Source organism: Myotis yumanensis, unplaced genomic scaffold, assembly GCF_028538775.1.
Source record: "Myotis yumanensis isolate MYYU_CA2020_CCGP unplaced genomic scaffold, mMyoYum1.0.hap1 SCAF_9, whole genome shotgun sequence".
In the NCBI taxonomy this organism is placed as follows: domain Eukaryota; kingdom Metazoa; phylum Chordata; class Mammalia; order Chiroptera; family Vespertilionidae; genus Myotis; species Myotis yumanensis.
This window is the reverse complement of record NW_027223760.1, coordinates 37,985,758-38,007,969: the sequence shown is the minus strand read 5'-3', so window position 1 is coordinate 38,007,969 and position 22,212 is coordinate 37,985,758. Positions and strand designations below refer to the sequence as shown.

Here is a 22,212-nt window from a genome sequence, read left to right as displayed (position 1 = left end):
GAATAGACTCCATGACCACCTTATATACTCTCCCACACCCATGCCCACCCCTACGTAGTGTCCATCAAATAAAACTGCTTGCTCCATGTCAGTTTACTAACTCTGTAAGGAAAGCGTGTAATATTTACTAGAGGTTAGAATGCTAAACTCTGTGCCAATAGGGGCTTTAATACTTTGTCTCACTGAACACTTACTGGTACAATAACCTTATTATCTGTATGGTACTATATACTTCTTACAAATGAGGAAACTCTGGCTCAGAGATATTAAATAATTTGCCCAAAGACACTCTACTAATACGTGGTAGGGATTCAGACCCAGACCCAGTATTTGGGTTCTAAAGCTGTGTTCTTTCCATCAACCACTCCCCACCGCAAGCTGTTTCCACAGAAGGTGATGGGGTGTGCTACCTTTCTGTAAAAGGCGCCAGCTACCAAGACTTCCTCTTCAATTTGCAATTACAACAAAGACATTCGAAAGATTCAGGACATGACTATTTAATGACAAGTCCAAATGACTGCAAATCAACAGGACAACGAAGACCAGCAAAATCATGAACTGGAAGTTTATTTATACTTACATTCCCAAACTATGTACAGCTTTTTACTTCATTTGAATATTCATTAATTAGTATTTGAATGATACTTATTTTTAAATTTCATTTAAAATATTTTTATTGATTTCAAAGAAGGGAGAGGGAGAGAGACCCAGAAACATCAATGATGAGAAAGGATTGGCTGCCTCCTGTACACCCCCCCAGTGGGGATTGGGCCCACAACCTGGGCATGTGCCCTGACTAGGAATCAAACTGTGACCTCCTGGTTCATAGGTCAACACTCAACCACTGAGCCACACCAGTTGGGCAAATTTCATTCTTTTAATCAAGAAGGAATCTAAACTTAAAAACCCTGTATATGGAGCCCACTTGGTTGTACTTCAATAATGAGGGTTCGTTCTATTGCACATCTACCAGGCTACCTTTGATAAGCCTATGGGACTTCATAATGAAAATTCAAGGCTTGCAGAACTTATACTTACTTGTAACATTTAAATATATCATTCCATCTCTATACAAAAGAGATTCATTATAATTAAGTTCAAGTAATTACAGATGGCAAGTATAAAAAATTCCAATTAATATTTTAACAGATGGCTTTCCAGAGATAAGAGCTGAGTTTGTCTCTACTTAAAATCATTCAAAATCTTTAAATCCATGTCTATAAAGTAAGAGGAGCAACAGAAACACATGCTCAAATTGGAAATGGGTTCTGCTATTTCTCAAACAACCAAGCCAGATTCCAAAGACCTGAATGTATCAGAATTATTCAATTTGCTTTGTTTATATCTTTTCTCAAAGTTAATAATTAAACATTTGGGGTATTAAAAGACCACCTTCAGTTAACATGAATTTATCACATGACCCATCAATTCCATTACGCCATGTCTACCTTTCCAAACAAAACATATGTCCACCCAAATATGTGCATAGCACCATATTTATAATAGCCCAAAGTGGAACCCAAATGTCCACTAGTGGGTGAATAGATTAGCAAAATGTCACAGTCCTACAAAAGAATACTATTTGGCCCTGGCTGGTTTGGCTCAGTGGATAGAGCGCCAGCCTGCGGACTGAAGGGTCCCGGGTTCGATTCCGGTCAGGGGCACATGCCCGAGTTGTGGGCTTGAGGGTGGGGGGTGTGCAGGAGGCAGCCAATCAATGATTCTCTCTCATCATTGATGTTTCTTTCTCTCCCCCTCTCTTTCTCTCTGAAATCAATAAAAATATATATATTTTAAAAAGAATACTATTTGACAATGAAAAATGAAGTAATGCCCTGGCTGGTGTGGCCCGGTTGGTTGCAGGTTCAATTCTCAGTCTAGGCACATACCCAGGTTGTGGGTTCGATCCCTGGTCGGGGCTCGTAGAAGGCAACCAATCAATGTTCTCTCTAACATGGATATCTATCTCTCTCCCCGGCCTCTTCCCCTCTCTCTAAGAATCAATAAGCATGGCCTTGGGTGAGAATTTAAAAAAAAAAAAAAAGAAAAATTAAGTAATGACACATGCTACAGCATAGATGACCCTCCAAAACATTACACTAGTGATAGCCAGATGCAAAGACCACATATTACATGATTCCATTTATCATATGAAGTCCACAGAGCAGGCAAACTACAGAGACAGGAAGTAGATTAGTGCTTGGCTGGAATGGAAATGGAGAGTGACTACAAACAGACACAAGGATCTTCTGTGGTTGATGGAAATGTTCTGAAACTGAACTTTGATGGCTGCAGAACTCTAACTTTACTAAAAATCACTAAATTATACATTTAATAAAACTAGTTAATTTTATTGTATGTGAATTATACACCAATAAAGCTGTTAAGAAAAAAAACACCCAGCTTTAAAGCATGCTAGCTATAAACATTTATGAGTCAAATTCAAGTCATTCACACAAAGACATGTATCTCTACAAAATAACTAGGTTCGGCATACTGAGGGGGCCTCAGCAAGAAAGGCTGTTGTATCAAGTATTCTGCTGGACAGAAACTTTAAGAGCTGCTATTTAAGATGTTACTGATAAAGGGGGGCTCATACTCTACTGCAACATATATAAACAAGTGACAATGTAATTTAGAAGATTTAGCTGAAGCTACTAGAGCTGTCAGGTGGCATATAGGATTTACTGCCATATTAAAGGTACAGACAAAAACTGCAATACAAGCTCAGAGGGTCTGAGAGAAATCATTCCAGGCCACAAAGATCAAGAAAGCTTTAGAAACATTTGTCTGAGAGCTCTGTGGAATTGGGATGACTGGGACCTGGGAGCAATGAAATTAACCGGGAGGTTATTAGGGTTGAGATACAGGCTCAACTTAAATGCCCAACAATGGGAAAGGAAGGCCAGATGCTTAAAACCAAACCCAGTAGGAATTATGGTGAGTGGATGGGATATGAGTGGCATGGGTAAGAACAGATTAAGGATGACAAGGGCTCTCTCTCAAACTTATATTTTCAAACCTCCAGAAATTTATCTCTGGGTTCCAGAATCTCAGACAGTACATTAAAAATTCAAAACAACTTAATGATTGCTGGTGGGAATGCTCAATGACACAGCAGAAACTGGGTTGTATCTAAGGACATTACAGATGCATTTACCCTTTCACCAAGTAATCTCACTTCCAGGAGTCTCTCCCCCAAAAATAAACTGGCCCAAAACCACAAGTAATAAACTCAAGTCGAATCACTGCAAAGACTGGAAGTCAACCCAAAACCCATCAAGAGGGATAGAAGGACTAAATTATTCGTATCCACAAAATGAAGCATCGTGCAGTTAAAAAAAGATGACCTCTTCTCCTCTTACTGATAATAATACAGTGATTTCTTAGTGGAAACATTAACTGAAAAAAGCAAGGTTCTGTGTGTGTGTGTGTGTGTATGCGCGTGCACTGCTGGTGTTGAAGTGGGTACACCCTAACACATAGGTATAGCTACATGTTTTGCTTTTTAAAAAGAACAAAATGGGAGGATAAACTATAAATTAAAAATAGTTACATACCTAGGGGGAGGAAGAAACAGGGTTAGATAAGCTGGGTTCAAGTGAGACTCCAGTGGGGGACCAGGGACAGAATTCAGGGAATTGTGAATGTAGATGGGGAAAAATTCCATCTTGTTTTTCACTAACCTCTCACTGAAAGAACAATCCCTCCAATCATGAATGAAGGTAACAGAGCACAGGAGTCTTAGCAGCACCTGACTTTGCCACCACAAAATCACAGATATCTGCACTACTCCATGACAGCTATTACCAGTATCATTTATGCTCAGCAATATGTAGAAAGTACAGACAGTATAAAACCCACTCTAGATCTGAAGTAGGTAATACGTTAAATGAGTTAACTTGTAATTCTCAGAGGTGGACATGTTTGCTCTACTTTATTTGACATCTTTTATGGTTATAAAAAAAACAAATATTACACTGTAAAAGCTATAAAAGTATTTGTGAGCCCTGGTTGGTTTAGCTCAATGGACAGAGCATCTGCCTGGGGACTGAGGGGTTTCTGGGTTCGATTCCAGTCAAGGGCACATGCCCAGGCTGCAGGCGTGATCCCAGTAGGGGGCATACCGGAGGCAGCTGATCATTGATGTTTCCTTCCCTCTCTCTCCCTCTCTGAAATCAATAAAAATCTATTTTAAAAAAAAGTATTTGTGAGCCATATTTAGCCAATAGTATCTCAAACAATTAACTGTACCCTCTGCTTTAGGTAACACCTGGCAATACTGTAATAGTAAATAATACCAACTCACAAGTAAAATTTCATGGGCAGTTCTAGGTTAAATAATGATCATCCAGACATTCCTAAATCTGTCCATATAAAACCTTTATATCACTAAATTGAACAATCTTTAAAAATTCTCAGGCTAGCAAACCCCAGGGGTAAAGGGCGTTAAAAGAGAACCCCAAAGAGAAAGGTGATATTTTAAAGAGAATTTCTCTTAAACAAGTTATGTGAAGAAGCCTAAATCTAGAGGGAAGATGAAGAGCTTAACTTAATTAATTAATTGCTATTAATGTAACTAAAGACTTTATGTAAATTTCACCAATGCTTTTCTAGGATCTCACATAGTTATTTCTCCTTAGTCTCTCGAAATCTTTTTATTTTTTCCCATCACCTTTTATCCCCCTACCAGAGGCCCAGTGCATGAAATTCATGCATGGTGTGGTCCCTAGGCCTGGCCAGTGATCGAAGTGCAAGTGTCTGGCGTGGAAGGGCAGGTCCCAGCTGACCTCTGGGCAGCGTGTGCCCCCCTCCACCTGAGTCATCAGGCCCCTGCCCGGCTCCCTTGGTGCCTGGGAGCCGGGTGGCGGCCCTGCTCCCCGCTGGCCTGCGGGGTGATCGGGTGCTGCCCACTCACCTGCTCCACCATCCCGCTCTCGTTGGGGCCCATTGGGGCTTAATATCCAAAATATATAAAGAATTTATACAACTCAACACCAAAATAAAAGACAAACAATCCAATTAAAACCGGGCAAATGACCTAAATAGCAGTTCTCCAAAGAGGATGTACAGATGGCCAATAGACATATAAAGAGCTTAATTTTAGATAGGGTAAATGTGAAGTGATTAAAACAAAACAAAACACCAAAATGAAAATGTCCAAGCAGGCAATTTAGAACTCTAGCCCAAAGAAAAATCACACCTTAAGTAATGCATAAAAAGGTAAAAAATTGTTGGCATCAATGCAAATAAAATTCTCAAAGTATAAAGAAAGAATTTAATAGAGATGAGGACTGAAGTTTATATTTAAGGGACACAAGAAAATGAGTTCCCACCTCCCATCAAAGAGAGAGAAACCGAGAGAGAGAGAGAGAGACAGACACTAGAGACAGAGAGTACAAAGGTAGGAGCACCAGGAGGCCAGAAAACAGAAGCCGAAGGAGGGTAGTTTTATGAACGTTCCAGTCCCTGACAGTGTCCAAGTTCTGCAATAAATCATAAATGAAAGAGAAGGTTTATTATGAAAAAGTCACTGCCAGGAGATAGTGGCCTTGGAGAATGTGTCTCCAACAGAGTGGATGCCAGGTTATACCCCTGTAGAAACGGCCCACTCAAACAGTGTGAGAAGATGCTCGATTGGTCACTGATGGAAACCAACAGGAAACTGGCGTCTGTGTCACAGGAGGATTCCAGACTGGCTAGGATAATATGGTGACTTATCATTCCCATTCGCCATTTTACAATGAAAGTATGAGTGAGACTTAAGTTTCCTTTTAAATTCTAAAACTAGTAGATTACAATCATAATTATTATAAGCTTATAATGGAAGCATGACAACTATCATGCTTCAACTTCCAAAATAAACCTTATTCAAGAATAATGTGCCACCGATAATTATTTACAGTAACAATCTCATATGAAACTTCTGTGCATCCAGAAGAGCTTTGAAATTAGTACTTACACTAAATAAATTAATATAGCTGCCTTCCACTGGAGATCAATCTTTGTCCTTCTAATTATATAATACAGAAACATGCTATTCTAACTCATTCCCCTAAAGACATGCATATTTATAGTTATGAGAAACTTCAGATGTCATTAAGCATATAATTTTGTTCTATGAACATCTTAGTATTAGGAAACTGTTTTCATTATCTTAGATTTGGTACTTGAACAATTAATAAAAAAGGGTCATTTTAAAATCCTAAAATCCACATACAAGCACTCAAAGCCTTAAATATTGTTTAATTCGTAACTGATTCTTTAAAATAAATACCGTGTGTGTGTGTGTGTGTGTGTGTGTGTGTGTGTGTGTGTATACTAGTATATATTATTTCAAAGAGGAAGGGAAGGGAGAGAGAGACAGAAACATCAATGATGAGAGAGAATCACTGATCTGCTGCCTCCTGCACGCTCTACACAGGGGACTGAGCCAGCAACCCGGGCATGTGCCCTGATTGGGAATGGAACCGTGACCTCCTGGTTCATAGGTTGACTCTCAATCACTGAGCCATGCCAGCTGGGACATAACTGCTTTTTAATTTAGTCAGCATATAAATTCTTTGTTTTAATTACCATGTGACTTTCAAGTAGGGTATCAAGCATCACTAATATACATTGCTTTAAAAACACAAAAACTTGAAGATGACCATGGGCACTTAGTATTGCACTTAGTATTTAACAGGTGCTATAGATAGTTTATCCACATAAACTACTTTTAACTGCTAAGGACCAAATTTCAAGTCTTAGTTTCAGCACAATTTTATGAACACGTTTTTCAATGATCTAGCTTGCACATATTTTATTACAAAGCATTTTCATTCATGTTAAAACAAGGAAAAGTGATACTAGATTTGATCCTGATTATCTACACTATGAATGTTTTTCAAATTGAGAACTGCAATCCATGTGGGCCATAACAGTAACTCAGTAAATGGCAATGGAACATTTCAAACAGTGAAACAGAAAGAATAGAGCTCACAGAACATAAGGTCAATGTTCTTCAGTGCATCTTTGATTTCGGTTATGTTTGTGTGTGTTTGGGATCATTCTAAGGGCCCAAAGAAACACATTCACAAATATAAAAAACAAGTGGGTTTTTTTCCCCCTCCAGAGATGCTAGTGATGCAGGAACATCCTAAGGTCACTGAGGGTGGAAATCTAGGCCTTCAGCTGGGGAGGCACAATCACATGTTACATGCAGGCGGCAAGTCCCGCTTCTGCTGGCGAGGTACAGCCAGGAGGGCTGCTTACAAAGGCAGCATTATCCTGCTACAAATGCTGGAACTCTTAAATGAAATGAGCTTCAACTCACAGTTTCCAAAATTCATTTCCAACTTGCCCGCGTGCGTGGTGAAGTCTGTACATACCAGTAGATGGTGAGTGCTGAGCCTCGAAATAATATCTGCTAAGATTTGGAAAGCTACCACAACTCTAGGGAACAACGTTATTCACCCAATCCAGGTTTTCAAGCCTTTTCACTCGACTAACACAAATAAATTAACCCTAAGTTCAAAAACTCCAATCAGCAATTTTCCCTACCTAATTGACCTTTCAAAGACACTTCCCATTTCACTACCAATTGGTTTAAAAAGGATATTGTCCTCCTCCCACCATGCTCCTTTTCTGATTTGGAGCATTTATGTTTTGATTTGATTTGAATACAATTTACCGGTATTCTCCCTATTGAAGGTACCTAGGGTAATCAAGTGGTGCCCTCTTTTAGGTGGATGGACGACAGTCCTGACTACTTAGGGTCACAACGAGCTTGCTGCCTGCTACCTACTAGTGCCCTTGTGGGTCCACCTGCCAGAGATCTGCACCCATTCTGTGCTCATGTTCAGTGCTGCACTTGATAAAAAGCATCTTGTTGCAAATATCCTTAGCAACTACTATAATAACACAAAGTACTTGCAAATTTAGTATTTTCAGACACTGTACACATTGGGGAAAAGGTATTGGAGGTATAGAATAAACAAGTGTGTGTTTAAACCTGGGCTCAGATCAATAAGAATCATTAGATTCAGTCTCTCAATCATGTAAGTAAACCTTCTGCACTCATGAAAGTATGCCATTTGATAACCTTCAAGAGGTTTTCTGGAAGCAGGGAGGGGGGGCTTTTAAAAAAATATCTACACAAAGGCGAAAACATGATAAAACCTGCAGCATCAGTTTCACCTTAGAAGATGATTCTACCACAGATTCCAACTTCTAGCATTTTCTCGAGGTTTTCCACTGAACAGCTTCTAGTCAAGACGCATTAGCTGTGTATCTTCTCAGGCAAGGCTTTCACGCTTATGCTTCAAATCGCTTATTTTGAAAAAACTATCAAACCATGTTCCCAGTTAAAAATGTAGCTAATATTTATTAAAATACGTTTTTATTGAGTTTTAGAGAGAGGAAGGGAGAGGGATAGAGAGATAGAAACATCGATGAGAAAGAATGATGAATGAGAAACATCATCTATAGGCTGCCTCCTGCATATCCCCCATTGGGGACCGAGCCCGAAACCCAGGAATGTGTCCTGACCGAGAACTGAAACGGTGACCTCTTGGTTCATGGGTCTACACTCAACCACTGAGTCAAACCGGCAGGCATGTAGTTATTATTTTTTTAAGAGAACATCAGAATCACAAAATCCAGATTTTCCATATAGTTTTTATCAATAACTCATATATTAAAAAGGGACACTACAGAGGACTTGGGCTTCCAAACACAATTCAAATTTCTAAAATAAAACACATATCAAAACTTTGCATATAAAGCAACTTCTGCGAAGCATAAATGCAATGAACTATACAAAGCAGCATATTATAGGACTCACTATTTTCAGATTACACACTGAGTAGGCACTCAGACTCAGTCTACACCAGACTGTGGACAAAACAAACTAATGCTCTGAATTTTGAAAAAAAGTTATTTTTAATGTAAACACTGAAGTTCTTGATTCACTGCTGTCAAAAGGAATCATCAGAATGTGTTTTAAAAATCACGTTTCAGCCCAGCCCTCGTGGCTCAGTGGTTGAGCATCCATCTATGAACCAGGATGGTTCAATTCCTGGTCAGGGCATATGCCAGGGTTTCAGGCTTGAACCCCAGTGTGGAGCGTGCAGGAAGCAGCCAATCAGTGATTCTCTCTCATAACTGATGTTTCCGTATCTCTCTCTCTCCCCTCCCCCCTTCCTCTCTGAAATCAATTTTTTAAAAAAAATCACATCTCACTACAACTACTAAGGGAGCCTACTGTCCTAGTTACACACAGATACACACATTTTCACCTATCCACTACCATATAAAGCAATGTGGACGTTCATCTTAATGCCACATCCACAGTTTCTAAAGAAACGTTAGTGTAACATATGGTTTGTTGGTTATAATCTGCAACTTCTTTAATCAGACATTTAATCAGCCTATCAAACAAAAATTTCTACAAGCCCAGCCAATGTGGCTCAATGGGTGAGCATCAACCTGTGAAACCAGGAGGTCATGGTTCAAATCCCAGCCAGGGTATATGCCTGGGTTGTGGGCTCCATCCACAGTGTGGTGCCTGCAGGAGGCAGGTAACCAATGATTTTTTTCTCATCATTGATGTTTCCCTCTCCCTACTTCTCTGATAGCAATAAAAATATATATATTTTTAAATCTACATTTATCACTTACTATAGGTAAGTAAAATCTCAAAGTTAACAAAATTTCCCCAAATTCATTTGCTTTACTGAAATTTCCTTCAAATACTGCCAGATTGAAGATCCGGGACAGGCCAAACAGCCAGGACCAACACACAGCTGTAAGTGAGCCATGCAGCAGGCCAGGACTGTGCACACAACTGGACTTGAGTACTTTCTGAGCCTAAGGGGATGAGGTAGGTTATATGGTAAAGGACCAACAAGGACTGGGAGCAGAGCTCTCTCTACCAAATCATGGTGACTCAAACACCCACTGGGGGCAGACTTCATAGTCACAGAAGCCACGACAAATCATGAATACAGGTGAAATGAGGATGTGAGGGCCACATGAAGCTGGGGGCTCAGCTGGAAGTCAAGGAGCCAACATAAATGGAAAAACCTCACAACAAAATAAGCTAGAGCAGAATCAAGTCAAAGAGATATCTCCTGAATGTCCATCAGCAGAAGAAAAGACAGAATTGAAGAGCACAGTACTCACCGTAGAAGCTAATGAAAGAGATCATTCAACAAAAATAAGGGTAAGTGGGCCCAGAAGTCTGGAAAATGCTGCAGGTTATATCCCTTCCTTAAGAAGCCAAAATGCTTTAGAAAATAGAGCTGGTTCCGTTTCCCAAACAAATGTGCCCTCACATGTCATGTGAAGTGTCCACATTCTGGAAACCACTGAGCTAGAATGTAGAAGAAAGAAGGTATGGGACAGAATCTAGAAAACCTTTAAGAGGAGAAGGAAAGTCTGAATTTCAACAGACTGAAAGGCTTTTCAAATGCAGTACACTTACATATGACACCACCAAGAAAGTGAGAATAACTCTAGCTTTGATTCTGTTGTTGCTGCTCATGAGTCCTGGATTAATGACGATCCATGTGCTTTAAATTTGTTTTAGATCCTTCCTGTAATAGCATTTACGATTCAGATTTATACAAGGAATAAAGTGAAACAGTTATTTTCTAGACAACTAGACCTATAACTGTACTCATTAGGATCCCATACTCCCAAAGAACACTAGTGTTTCAAAATGCTAATCAGAATCCCACCAAAGACCAGGAAAATGAACACAGCAATTTACTACATACATCTCTACTGCAAGTCACATAATTGTTAACATTCTGATTCCAAAATCAGAGCTCAACAAAATAAAACCCATTCTTTAATACAGGAGTAGGGTTTTCTTCCCTCAAAAGCTATTTATTAAATTGGGGATTACCTTATATCCATATATGTACACACCCTATACATACATAGTGTAAAATATAGGGATATATATATACACACACACACACACACACTAGAGGCCCGGTGCACAAAAATCTGTGCACTCGGGGGTCCCTCAGCCTAGCCTGTGCCCTCTCGCAGTCTGGGACCCCTCGGGAGATAACGACCTGCTGGCTTAGGCCTGCTCCCGGGTGGCAGAGGGCAGGCCCAATCCCTAGGTGCAGCCCCTGGTTGGGCTCAGAGCAGGGCTGATTGGGGAATTGGGGCGCCGCCCCCTGTCATGCACAGAGCAGGGTGGATCGGGAGGTTGCGATGCCACCCCCAGTCACACTCAGGGTAGGGCCGATTGGGGGGTTGGGGCACTGCCCCCTGTCACACTCAAGGCAGGGTCGATGGGGAGGTTGCGGCGCCACCCCCGTCACGCACAGAGCAGGGCCAATCAGGGGGTTGGGGAGCTCCCCCCTGTCACTCACAGAGCAGGGCCGATAGGGGAGTTGGGGCACCGCCCCCTGTCACACACAGAGCAGGGCGGATCAGGGGGTTGGGGCACTGCACCCTGTCACACTCAGGGCAGGGCCGATGGGGAGGTTATGGCTCTACCCCGTCACACACAGAGCAGGGCCCGTGGGGGGGGGGGGGGGGGCGCCACCCTCTATCACCCACAGCGCAGGGCCGATCAGGGGTTTCGGGCGCTGCCACTGTCACATTCAGGGCAGGGCCAATGGGGAGGTTATGGCTCTGCCCCGTCACACACAGAGCAGGGCCCGTGGGGGGGGAGGGGCGCCGCACCCTGTCACACACAGAGCCGCAGGGCGTTCAGGGGGTTGGGGAGCTCCCCCCTATCAGGCACAGAGCAGGGCTGATCAGGGGGTTGGGGCGCCTTCCCCTGTCACGCTGATCCCGGTGCCTGGAGGCCTCGTGGCTCCGCTGATCCCGGTGCTGAGAGGCATATTACCTTTACTATATAGGATAGAGGCCTGGTGCACAGGTGGGAGCTGGCTGGTTTGCCCTGAAGGGTGTCCTGGATCAGGGTGGGAGTCCCGCTTGGGTGCCTGGCCAGCCTGGGTGAGGGGCTGAGGGCTGTTTTCAGGCTGGCGGGTGACTGAAGCTCCCAACCGCTCCTTTCTTTTTTTTTTTTTTTTTATTCTGGGCCAGCTTTAGCTCTGAGGCTTGGCTCCAGCTCTGAGGCCTCGGCTGCTAAAAGCAGGTATCTGGTTTGTTTGGGTTCTATAATCGAAACACTGTTTCAACTCCAGCTCTGAGATCCTGGCTGGCTGAAAGCAGGTTTCTGGGGTTTTGTTTAGCTTCTATATTTGTAACAATGTTTCAAACTGCAAGCTCAGAGGCCAGCAGCGGCAGGCGGGGAACGTTGGCTTCCTCCGTCACTGAAGCAAGCAAGCCTCATGTTTGCTTCAAGCTGCCTGGCTCCCGGCCGCCATCTTGGCTGGCAGTTAATTTGCATATCGCCCTGATTAGCCAATGGGAAGGGTAGGGGAGGTACGGCTAATTACCATGCTTCTCTTTTATTAGATAGGATATATATAGAGAGAGAGAGAGAGAGAGAGAGACATATTAAAGACTCCTCAACCTGGCATTTCCTAAACTTACTTATTCAGCTCTCCTGTCCCACTCCTATGCCTTCCACGTCAAGGAACATAGGGCAAATAACACTCTACACAGGTAAGTGAAAATACTGAAAATGCAGTGGCACATGGAGTGCTACAGCTGAGCTCCTTGAGCAGTGAAGAGACTCAGAAGAGGCCTCCCCGGGATGTGCCACTTTGGCATGTGGACTACTTTGAGTTGGAGGCAATGGAAACTCTGCCAGCTCATGAGAAACTTCTATCTCTCCCTTAAACAATTTAAGTTTGGGGCCTTGCCCATAATAAGAGCTATCACCAGAAATAACTTTTTATGACCTATCTATACGGCGGGGCAAACCTCCATGTAATTACTGAACATCTATCTGCTCTTATCATCCTGTGAATGACTCTCCTCCCCTCTGAAGCTCTAGGTGCCTCCCTCATCCTTTGCTCAGAATGCCATACACAACTCATGCTAACTTTCTGCCTCTGAACCTCTTCATGCACTGGGGTCTCTAACTCTCTCATGCATGTGGGGTTCTCATATATAGGTATGTAATTAAATTTGGTTATTTTCTCTTTTTAATCTGTCTCATGTCAGTTTAATTAGGGTGGAGGTAGAATTTCTTTCTTCCCCACATTATAAAAATAACAGTAACCAAAACAAACAATTCATAACGTCCAATGCTTCACAGGCAGTTATGCCCCCACTAAACCAAACCCAACCCAACCCAACCCCACCAGGGCAGTTACCACACATTTACAAAGGTCCCAGCTAACTCCTGGAAAAACTGCTCAGCAGGCTTGGTGTCTTCTGTATCCCTAAGCCTTCCCTTTTATCAAACAGAAGGCCCCCTGATTTGCGGAGTCTCCATCTAATGAATAACTAGGAAAACATCTCTGTGCCAGTGTCCACAGTGAGACATTCGCAAGAACCAAGCTGAGTAGAGCAACTCCAGAGTCACTGTCTTGCGTCAGCCTGGCATGTGGTACATACCTAAGCACTGAATACATGGTGGTATCACATGTAGGATGAACCTGTAAGTCGTGTACAGATTTTAAATATGTAAGCCTGAAGTCAGAAGAAACCACTCAGACTTTTTCTTCTCCACCCTTCCTCAAACCAAGCATTTCCTAGTTCCCCAACATGAGCTTAGGGCTCAAGGAAGGAAAGAGCCTGAACTGGAACTCTACTCCTGGAGTTCCACTTAGAACCGACACATATGTGGGCTGTGGCTGGTTTGTCACCCCCATCCATAGGAGGCCTCCATCCTACAGGGAGGGGAGCTGAGGTCTCTGGCTTTGCTACCAGGCACACTTAACTATTTTTGCTAGCATATACTTAACCAATTCCTATATAGTAAAGGCATACCCCCCCCCCCCCCCAGCATTTGGTGACACATTTCTGTGCACCCATTTTCTCATAATTCCAATAGTATCCCTAATATGTGTCATTTAGAAGACATTGCTTAAATCAACGGTAAATCAATTTTCCAAGCTATAGCACAAACTGCACCAAAAGTATTTAATTTTTAAAGTAAATGTATTTCTTAAGCATAATGACAATAGGTTTAAACATTCAATTTTAAAGTACATCACTAAAAGGTGTGAAGTGGCAAAAAGGGATAGAAGTTCACAATACCACTAAGGAGAGGAAACTGAAGATGATTCATCAGCACATAATCCAGTAGTACAATTTAATAAAATACAAACATAAGTGCCTTTCAGAAGATTAAGACAGCTTTATGGAGGGCATGAAACTTTAGGGCACGGGAAGTAGTTGAGGGATTAAGATATGAGGGAAAGAATGGGAAGATTAGACCAGCAAAAGAGAAACAGACCCAGGAAATACAGCCCGCAGGAAGTCAAATATTTACCTCTAGGGGGGTGGGGGGATAGACCTGGAAAGGGGTCTGCTAGTAAAGCGAACACCGAATGATCTCAGCATGAAACTAAGCGGAAACATCTTGCTCCCAAGTAGGCCCACAGCTTCTACTGCTTTTTGTTTTTTTAATAAATTAATTCACTGCATTATAAATACACGTGCACTGTACAAAACTGGAGGAAAAAAAGAATGAACTAAAAATGACCCATAATTCTGCTGCTCAGAGACAATCACTATTAACATTTTGGCTTATTATCTTTTTTAATGCATTTATTCACACCAAAAGAATTTTTTATAGATTATATGTGTTGTTGTATAGCATGTTTTGTCATTTTATAATTGCTGAATATTCATTAAATACAGTATTAGAGAAATGGAAAGACTTATCTAAACAATGCTGAAACAATCATCCTTACTAGCAAAAAACTGAAAACAAATGCTCAGTAAGAGGGCATTAGTTAAACAGTGTACCTATGACAGAATATTAATCTACTTGTCATTTTTTTATATTTTCTTAGACTAAACCCTTAGATTAGCTATTTCAAAGTACATGCATATTTTATAAGCTTTTGTTACATATTTCTCAGAAAAATCATACTGAATTATACTTTCTAGCAACATATAAGTAGGCTCATTTCTCTGCACCCTCACTAGAAGCTGAATTTTTTTAATGTATGCCGAATTATTAAAACACAGTATCTCACTGATTTCTGGGAAGCTGAAATTTTTTTCATGTTTCCTGCTCCTTTTTTTTATAAGCCATCTCGAGCAAGGTAAGTAAATTTGCTCGTAAGTTACAAAATTTTTCTGAGTTTGCCTTTTGCCTTTGAATTCTATTTATGGTATTTTAACATATAGAAGTTTAGTTATTTTAAAGTAAACAAATGAATAATTTCTTTAACAGTTCCTACTTTTGGTGTGGTGCTTTGAGAGGCTTTCTCCATTCTGGGATCATCTGTGTTATCTTTGTGCTTTAAAAATTTTTTTAAATATATATTTTAAAAGCACAAAGCTTACCACCCTGAAATTACAACCATTCTTACAACTTTAAATATGTTCACCAATGTATACACACACATTTTAAATGGCTGCATACATTTCATACAATCTATTTTCCAAAGCATATTCTGAGACAAGCCTTTTCAAAAACTGCAGCTTGTTAGATCTGAACGAACAATCGTAAATGGTTTTACAAACTTCACACTCAACTTAATAACAGTCCCAAAGTTCCAGAATTGTTCATTTCTATCCCAGTTACTCTTCTCCTTCAATGTCCACCCGTTACTAAAAGACCAAGAAGAATAAGCTCATTCTTGGTAGTCGACCAAGTTCTGCATAATGAACTGTCATAATTATCAATGATCAGATGTCAATCCTTAGAGCATTTTCATTTTGATCTTTTCTTTTCTTCCACCTTCATATAAATCCCATTCTTAGGGAGAGTCTGGTTAAAAGCTGGGGCTCTGGAGGCCCTGTGCTTTATTGTATCTCAGGCCTGACCACCGACCACGCCTGACCCTAACCACTCAAAGCCTGTTTGTTAACCTATATGCTGTAAGGTGGACCAAACAATAGTACCTACACTTCATGGGCTTAGTAAAGGTTTAAACTGGGAGGATGTTCACGAAGGAAGTAGGAGTTACATGAATGCACATTATGTGGGCAATGTGTTACGGCACCATACGGTCCCTGATCTAAAGGAGGTGAGTCTAGTGCAGCCGTGGGCAAACTACGGCCTGCGGGCCGGATTCAGCCCGTTTGAAATGAATAAAACAACAACAAAAAGACTGTACCCTTTTATGTGATGATGTTTACTTTGAATTTATATTTGTTCACACAAACACTCCATCCATGCTTTTGTTCCGGCCCTCCGGTCCAGTTTAAGAACCCATTGTGGCCCTCGAGTCAAAAAGTTTGCCCACCCCTGGTAGTGGGAGAAATCACCAAGTCCAGTCAAAGGATTAAGTACTGGGACGGTGACTCAGGCAGGGACTCGGGATCCCAGGGAAGTCTCCTAGCCTGGGATGGGATGGAATGAGGGTAGGGGCTGAGCTGAGTCTTTTTAAAGGAGCAAGAGCCAGTCTGGTGACATGCAGGGGAAATGGCACTTCAGACAGAGGGGAGAGCATGAGTAAAAAGAGTAAAAACAGAGGAGAGGACAGCACAGTGATGGCGAACCTTTTGAGCTCAGCGTGTCAGCATTTTGAAAAACCCTAACTTAACTCTGGTGCCGTGTCACATATAGAAAATTTTTTATATTTGCAACAATAGTAAAACAAAGATTTATATTTTTGATATTTATTTTACATATTTAAATGCCATTTAACAAAGAAAAATCAACCAAAAAAATGAGTTCGCGTGTCAGAGGTTCGCCATCACTGGCCTAGGAGCTTCTGGGAACTGGGGAAGCACAGGAGGGGACTGCTTCCTAGATCCAAGGGGAAAAGTTTAAATGCCTGTCAAACTTGGGCTTCACAACTCTACTTTCCAAACATGAATAAGATTATGCTGTATAGGACAGTTTTCCAAATGCTATTAATGTTAAAAGCTATGACATACCCATGCTTTGAGGTCCTATAAAGAAATCTTAAACAGTGTCAATTAAAAAAATCATCTCATTTTACAAATGCTGAAATGAACACCCGGCAAAATTAAGCTCAAACTAGATCCCACGTCTTCTCAAAGCAAAATGTTCTATGCCTAAGCAAAAATAACACACAGCTTTTTTAGGAGCCAGAAAATATGTGAATGAAAACTTTAAAAAACACAACATTACATATTATAATCATCTTGTTTATAGTGTGCATTAAATGTATATATTAAACAGGGAGCTTAAAGTCCTTAGTAACATAAGTTTTATTTAAATTTGATTTATTCTTCATTTAATGTTTTGAAAGCGAACAAAAAAATACATCTTGCTGAGAAAATACCAGATATCAAGAAAAGCAAAATAAATTTCAAATTGGTCCTTAAAAATGATACACTCTTTTCTCTAGACATCTAAAAGACAAGTTCAAAATTCGTTCCCCAAAGACATTTTATTCCAGACTGATGCAGTTACTGAGGATTTGGGACCTATGGAGGACTGAAACAGCAGAGTAAAAACACAAACACATTCCTAAGAGTTTTGGACCCTAATTCACATTTGAAGAATGGCAAACAACAACTCCTCAATTTCAAGCACATCCATTTAAATTTTCCATCCTGAAAGAAAGGCACACTATGCCTGCTGGTTTTGCCAGGAGTGAATTTCTGATACAAGGCCCTCAAGGACCCAAGAATGGTCGCTCCTGTAAGAAATGTCACATAGGACTCTGGTACTACAGGGTTTGCATCACCTCTCCGATAGGAAAGGGCTTCTACCACCGACTTCATTTTAAAGGCAAGGCTGCAATATTTAACTGCTGGAAAGACCCAAACTTTGTTGCGAAAAAAATAAAATCCACACCTTAAGAGTTAGTTTTAAGGGCGGGGGACACACACACACACACACACAAATTGAAGTTTCACAGCTTGTTTCCTTGGCATTTTCCTGGATTGCCATAGCTAAAGATAACCTGGGCATCTGTCTCTTGGGGCTCTGCATTAGATTGGGGAGGTTATAATAATAATCACAATAAAGCTTGCATTCTTACCCAGACTGTTTCTGCAGCCAAAATGAGAAGTGGTCAAACACTACGTCAGATTATTCCGGGAGATTTGTTCATTCAAAAAGACAAGCAAGGTACCCATGACCAAGGTGGGGGTGCAAAAATAAATAAAGACTATTCCCTCCCTTCAAAGAATTCAGTCTGAAATTCATGGGAAAGGAGGCTGTACTGAAGATCAAGATGAAGTTAATTATCTCTGGAAGATAACAATCAGTAAGAGGCAATGGAGCTTAAGGAGCTGTAATAGCTAAGCAAACTGCAGAACCAGCTCAGGCATTCATTTGCCCTTTGGCTCTCTTGATGACATATTTGGAATGGGGGCCATGCCTTGCAAGGACCTGAGCTTTCATAAAATGGTGAAAAAAACAAACACCTAGTATATAGAAAGTCCCTCCACCTTTGGCAAAATAGTTCTTAAAAGATGACACCCATGAGAAGAAGAAATAGTTTAACATTCTAAGAGAATCATTCAGCCACCCCTCTAAGGTAATGAGCACTCTCCTGCAACTTCCAAAGATGGGCATAATAGAGTTAAAGCGAGCCAGCCTTCTGTTTGCACGCCTCGAAATTTGAAATGCGAAGCAACTATGTCCAACTACCACGAGACGCCACAAACAGTAAAATATTTTTCAAGTAAAATATTTTCCTAATAACTCATAACTTGTTAAACACACAAATAGAATTCTCATATCCAACTGTTTTTTTAAAAAAGAAAATAATAATCTTACCCCTAACCTTACACAACCCACAAACTCTCCAGGATTTCAGATCATCGGCTAGACAGGGTGGTTACCAAATAGTGTTAAACTTAAAACGGCACGCATCTGCGGAGTGTTAAGGTATGTTTCGATTCTAGAAGCTCGAAGCTTAAAGTACAAGTGACTTCAGCTCCCCTTCTGTCACCCTGATACATGTCTTCTAAAAACTGGGTGACCATTGACTCCGCTCCCAACTCGGGCGGTTTTAATGCCCACACAGGAAGGGCCATTACACAGAGCAAATAAAACGCGAGTAAGTTGATGCGATTCCGTATTTGCACACTAACCCTGACTACGAACTAAAAGCGACAGCAGCCCTCCAATCGGAGGAGAGAATCCTATTTTTGGCAGAGGGCTCGCTCCCGAGGAAAACCCCTGACTTTGGAGACTGGCCTCCAGGAATGCCCAGCAAGCTCTGCCCTCTCCGGACCCTCACCCCGTCCGCCGCACGCCACGTCCCCAGGTGGCCGAGGCGCCCCGGGGCCGCGCGCGCGGTTACCTGCGGGGTCAGCGCGCGCTCCCGCGGGGCGCAGGGTCGGGGGCGCGCCGAGGCCGCGGCGCAGGCCCGGCCCGACTGGCGGGCGCCGGGGGATCTGGCCGGTCCCGCCGCCGCACTCGCATCCCCACCGCTTCCCCGACCCGCTCCCCCGAGGGAACCGAGCCAAAGAGCGACTGTTACCCAATAATAGCGACCGGCACCGTCGCCACAATGCCGGCGGGTAACCCGGAAAGCAGGGCGGCCGGCGCCCCGCACTCGCTGGAGAGCACGAGTCCGGGAGGAGCGGTCCCGAGGGGCGCGGGGGGAAGGGCAGGAGGCCGGACGCCCCGCGGGGGTCGCCGCACGAGGGGCGGGAGGCGAGGCGACACGGCCGAACGGCACCAGCTCCGCCGCCCCAGCCCGGTCGCCACCAGGCCTCCGCCTCGGCGCGATGAATCGGGCTTTTTCCCGGTGCGTGGTCCAGGCCCGGCCGCCCTGAGCCCGAGCCCGCGGGGACTCAGGGCGGCCCCGCTCGCGCCCCGGCGCCCCCGCCCACGAGCCCCCGGCCCCGCCGCCATTCCGCCCGGCCGCGGCTCGGAGCTCAGGCCTCGCCCGGCGCCTGGGCTGGGCCGCCGCGGGCCCCGTCACTGCGACACCGCGGCTCCGGGCCTGGCCTGCGCCGCCTCCCCTCGGCCCCGGCGCCGCCACACTCACCCGCATTTCCCTGCTGCCGAAATGGCTCCGGCGACGTCTCCGCCTGGTCGCTGGGCCTGGGCCCCGGTTAAATCCCCGTCCCGCCAAGGTCTGGCTGCGTCCCTCAGCCGCCGGGGCCGCCCCGCCTGGAGCTGCGTGCGACACGGCCCCCGCCTCCTCCTCCTCCTCCCCTGCCCGCCCGCCGGCCCTCCTCCCGCCGCTGCCGCCGCCTGCACCACGCAACCTCCGCCCTCTCGCCTTCGCTCCGCCGCTCCCCGCCCTCCCGGCTCACCGGCTCCCCGACTCCTCGGCTCCCCGGCTCCGGCCACCTTCGGGAGAGGCGCGTGGGGGAGGGTCGGGACGCACCGCCGGCGGCGTCTGGGGCGGGGGGGCCGGGAAACCGCCGCCGCCATCGCCCCACCGGCCCGAGCGCGGGGGTGGGGGGTCCGGAAACCGCCCGCCGCCGCCGCGGCCCCCGCCCGGGTCCCCTGCCGCCCGCCCGGTTCCTACCTGAAGACCCGGCCCTCAGCCCCGCGCCGTCACGGGCGGGCGCTCCGGATCCTCCTCCGGGTTTTACAGCCTCCCTCGCCTCCGGGCCGCCTCCAAAGACCCAGCTTCCCGCCACTTCGGACCCAACGAGGAGGGGTCGCCTTCTCCGGCGGGGGGCACCCACCGCGGTAGAAAGTGCCCCGGAACAGTTGAGGAGAGGGCCTCGCAGCTCCTGCCCCGCCCGGCGCACACCCCTCCGTGCAGCCGGAACCGACCTGGAACTCGGCTGCACCCGCTCCGCGTGCCTCCGGGGTCGGGACCCTTCCCCAGCCGAGTGCTGGCGGCGGATGCGCAGAGCTGGGCAGGAGCTCGGGAGAGCCGCCGCCGGCCGCGGGGAGCGAGCCGTCCCCGCCCGAGGCCCCGCACACCTGCAGGCCCTGGCCATCAGCACCTGGCAGCCCGAGCCTGCCCGAACCGCGCTCTCTCCGGAAAATCGGTTCGAAAACAAAACTATACCAGGCTTCCCGCTTCCAACTTTAACCAACTTTTTTTTTTTTTTTTTTTTAGCAAATGTTAACACGGAATCACTTTATCTTTGTAAAGGGAAATCCAGAATAGGATTTAAGGACTTACATGGATGGCATGAGGTGTGCCTAGAACAGTGGTGTTTTCAGGTGTAGGCTGAAGTAGTTAATTGCATCCCTTTGAAATTAACTGTGAAGTTGGGGGACTGGAAACACTCTCAATACAAATTTTGGCAGCACAAACAGCAGACTGGCTTGCTAATGGTGACAGAGTCTGGTGAAAGCATGGGTTCAGAGGGCACAACATACCAGAGAGCCAGCTAATTTTATGAACAAGCAAGGAGGGATTTCAAATGATCCTATCTGGGCAAAAGACATGGTGAATTTAACTTCCTGTTTTGCTCCAAACTAAAACAGTACAGAGATTCTAGTACCACCTTGGGTTAGAAATCCACCTAGGCCCTAGGCCCTAGGCCAGGGGTGGGCAAACTTTTTGACTCGAGGGCCACAATGGGTTCTTAAACTGGACCGGAGGGCTGGAACAAAAGCATGGATGGAGTGTTTGTGTGAACTAATATAAATTCAAAGTAAACATCATTACAGAAAAGGGTACAGTCTTTTTTTTTTTTTTTTAGTTTTATTCATATCAAACGGGCTGGATCCGGCCCGCAGGCCGTAGTTTGCCCACGGCTGCCCTAGGCCCTGAGCAGGGAGGGCTGCCCCCAGAGCCCATACTGTTTCCTGAGCCACGTGGGTTTCTCTTAGGAGGCTTATCCCACAGTCTATGTGGTCCTCTTGTTGACATGTGGTCTTTTGTCAACATCTGCTAAGTATTTTTAGAAGTATTGCATTTGTGTATACTTGTCACCAAAGTATGTAATCTCAGTCTGTGCATTTAACATTCTTGGTTTATACCCTATACATCTAAATAACCTAGTCAAAAGAAAATTTAGATGTATTTTACAACTTTTCTGTGGGCACATGGTAAGATTAAAGGTAAAAATGGAAGGCCTGCCCTGGGGCCAGTTTTGCTCAGTGGTTAGAATGTCGGCCCTTGGACCAAAGGGTCTCAGGGTTTTGTTTTGTTTTGTTTTTGTTTTTTGTTTTTTGTTTTAAATCATGGTATCAGCAAGTCTGAATTGCTAGTGGAATACATTTCCTTGCCTTTCCCAGCTTCTAGAGGCCACCCACATTCCTTGGTACTTGGCCCCTTTCTGACCCTTTTTAAAAAATATATTTTTTTATTGATTTCA

General features: G+C 44.1%; 1 protein-coding gene across 3 annotated transcripts in view; it reads right to left on the bottom strand.

Annotated features, from left to right (window-relative positions):
* Positions 1 to 20,554, bottom strand: part of CUL1 (cullin 1) — a 95,541-nt gene extending 74,987 nt beyond the window's left edge. Inside the window, exon 1 of one of the 3 annotated variants that reach the window (XM_070424094.1) lies at positions 20,457 to 20,554. The gene's annotated coding sequence lies outside the window, so the exon portion shown is untranslated. Of the gene's footprint in view, positions 1 to 19,967; positions 20,101 to 20,238; positions 20,313 to 20,456 lie in introns of those variants that run through there. The other 2 variants (XM_070424095.1, XM_070424093.1) reach the window with 2 other exon arrangements.
* Between the last annotated feature and the right edge of the window lie 1,658 nt (positions 20,555 to 22,212).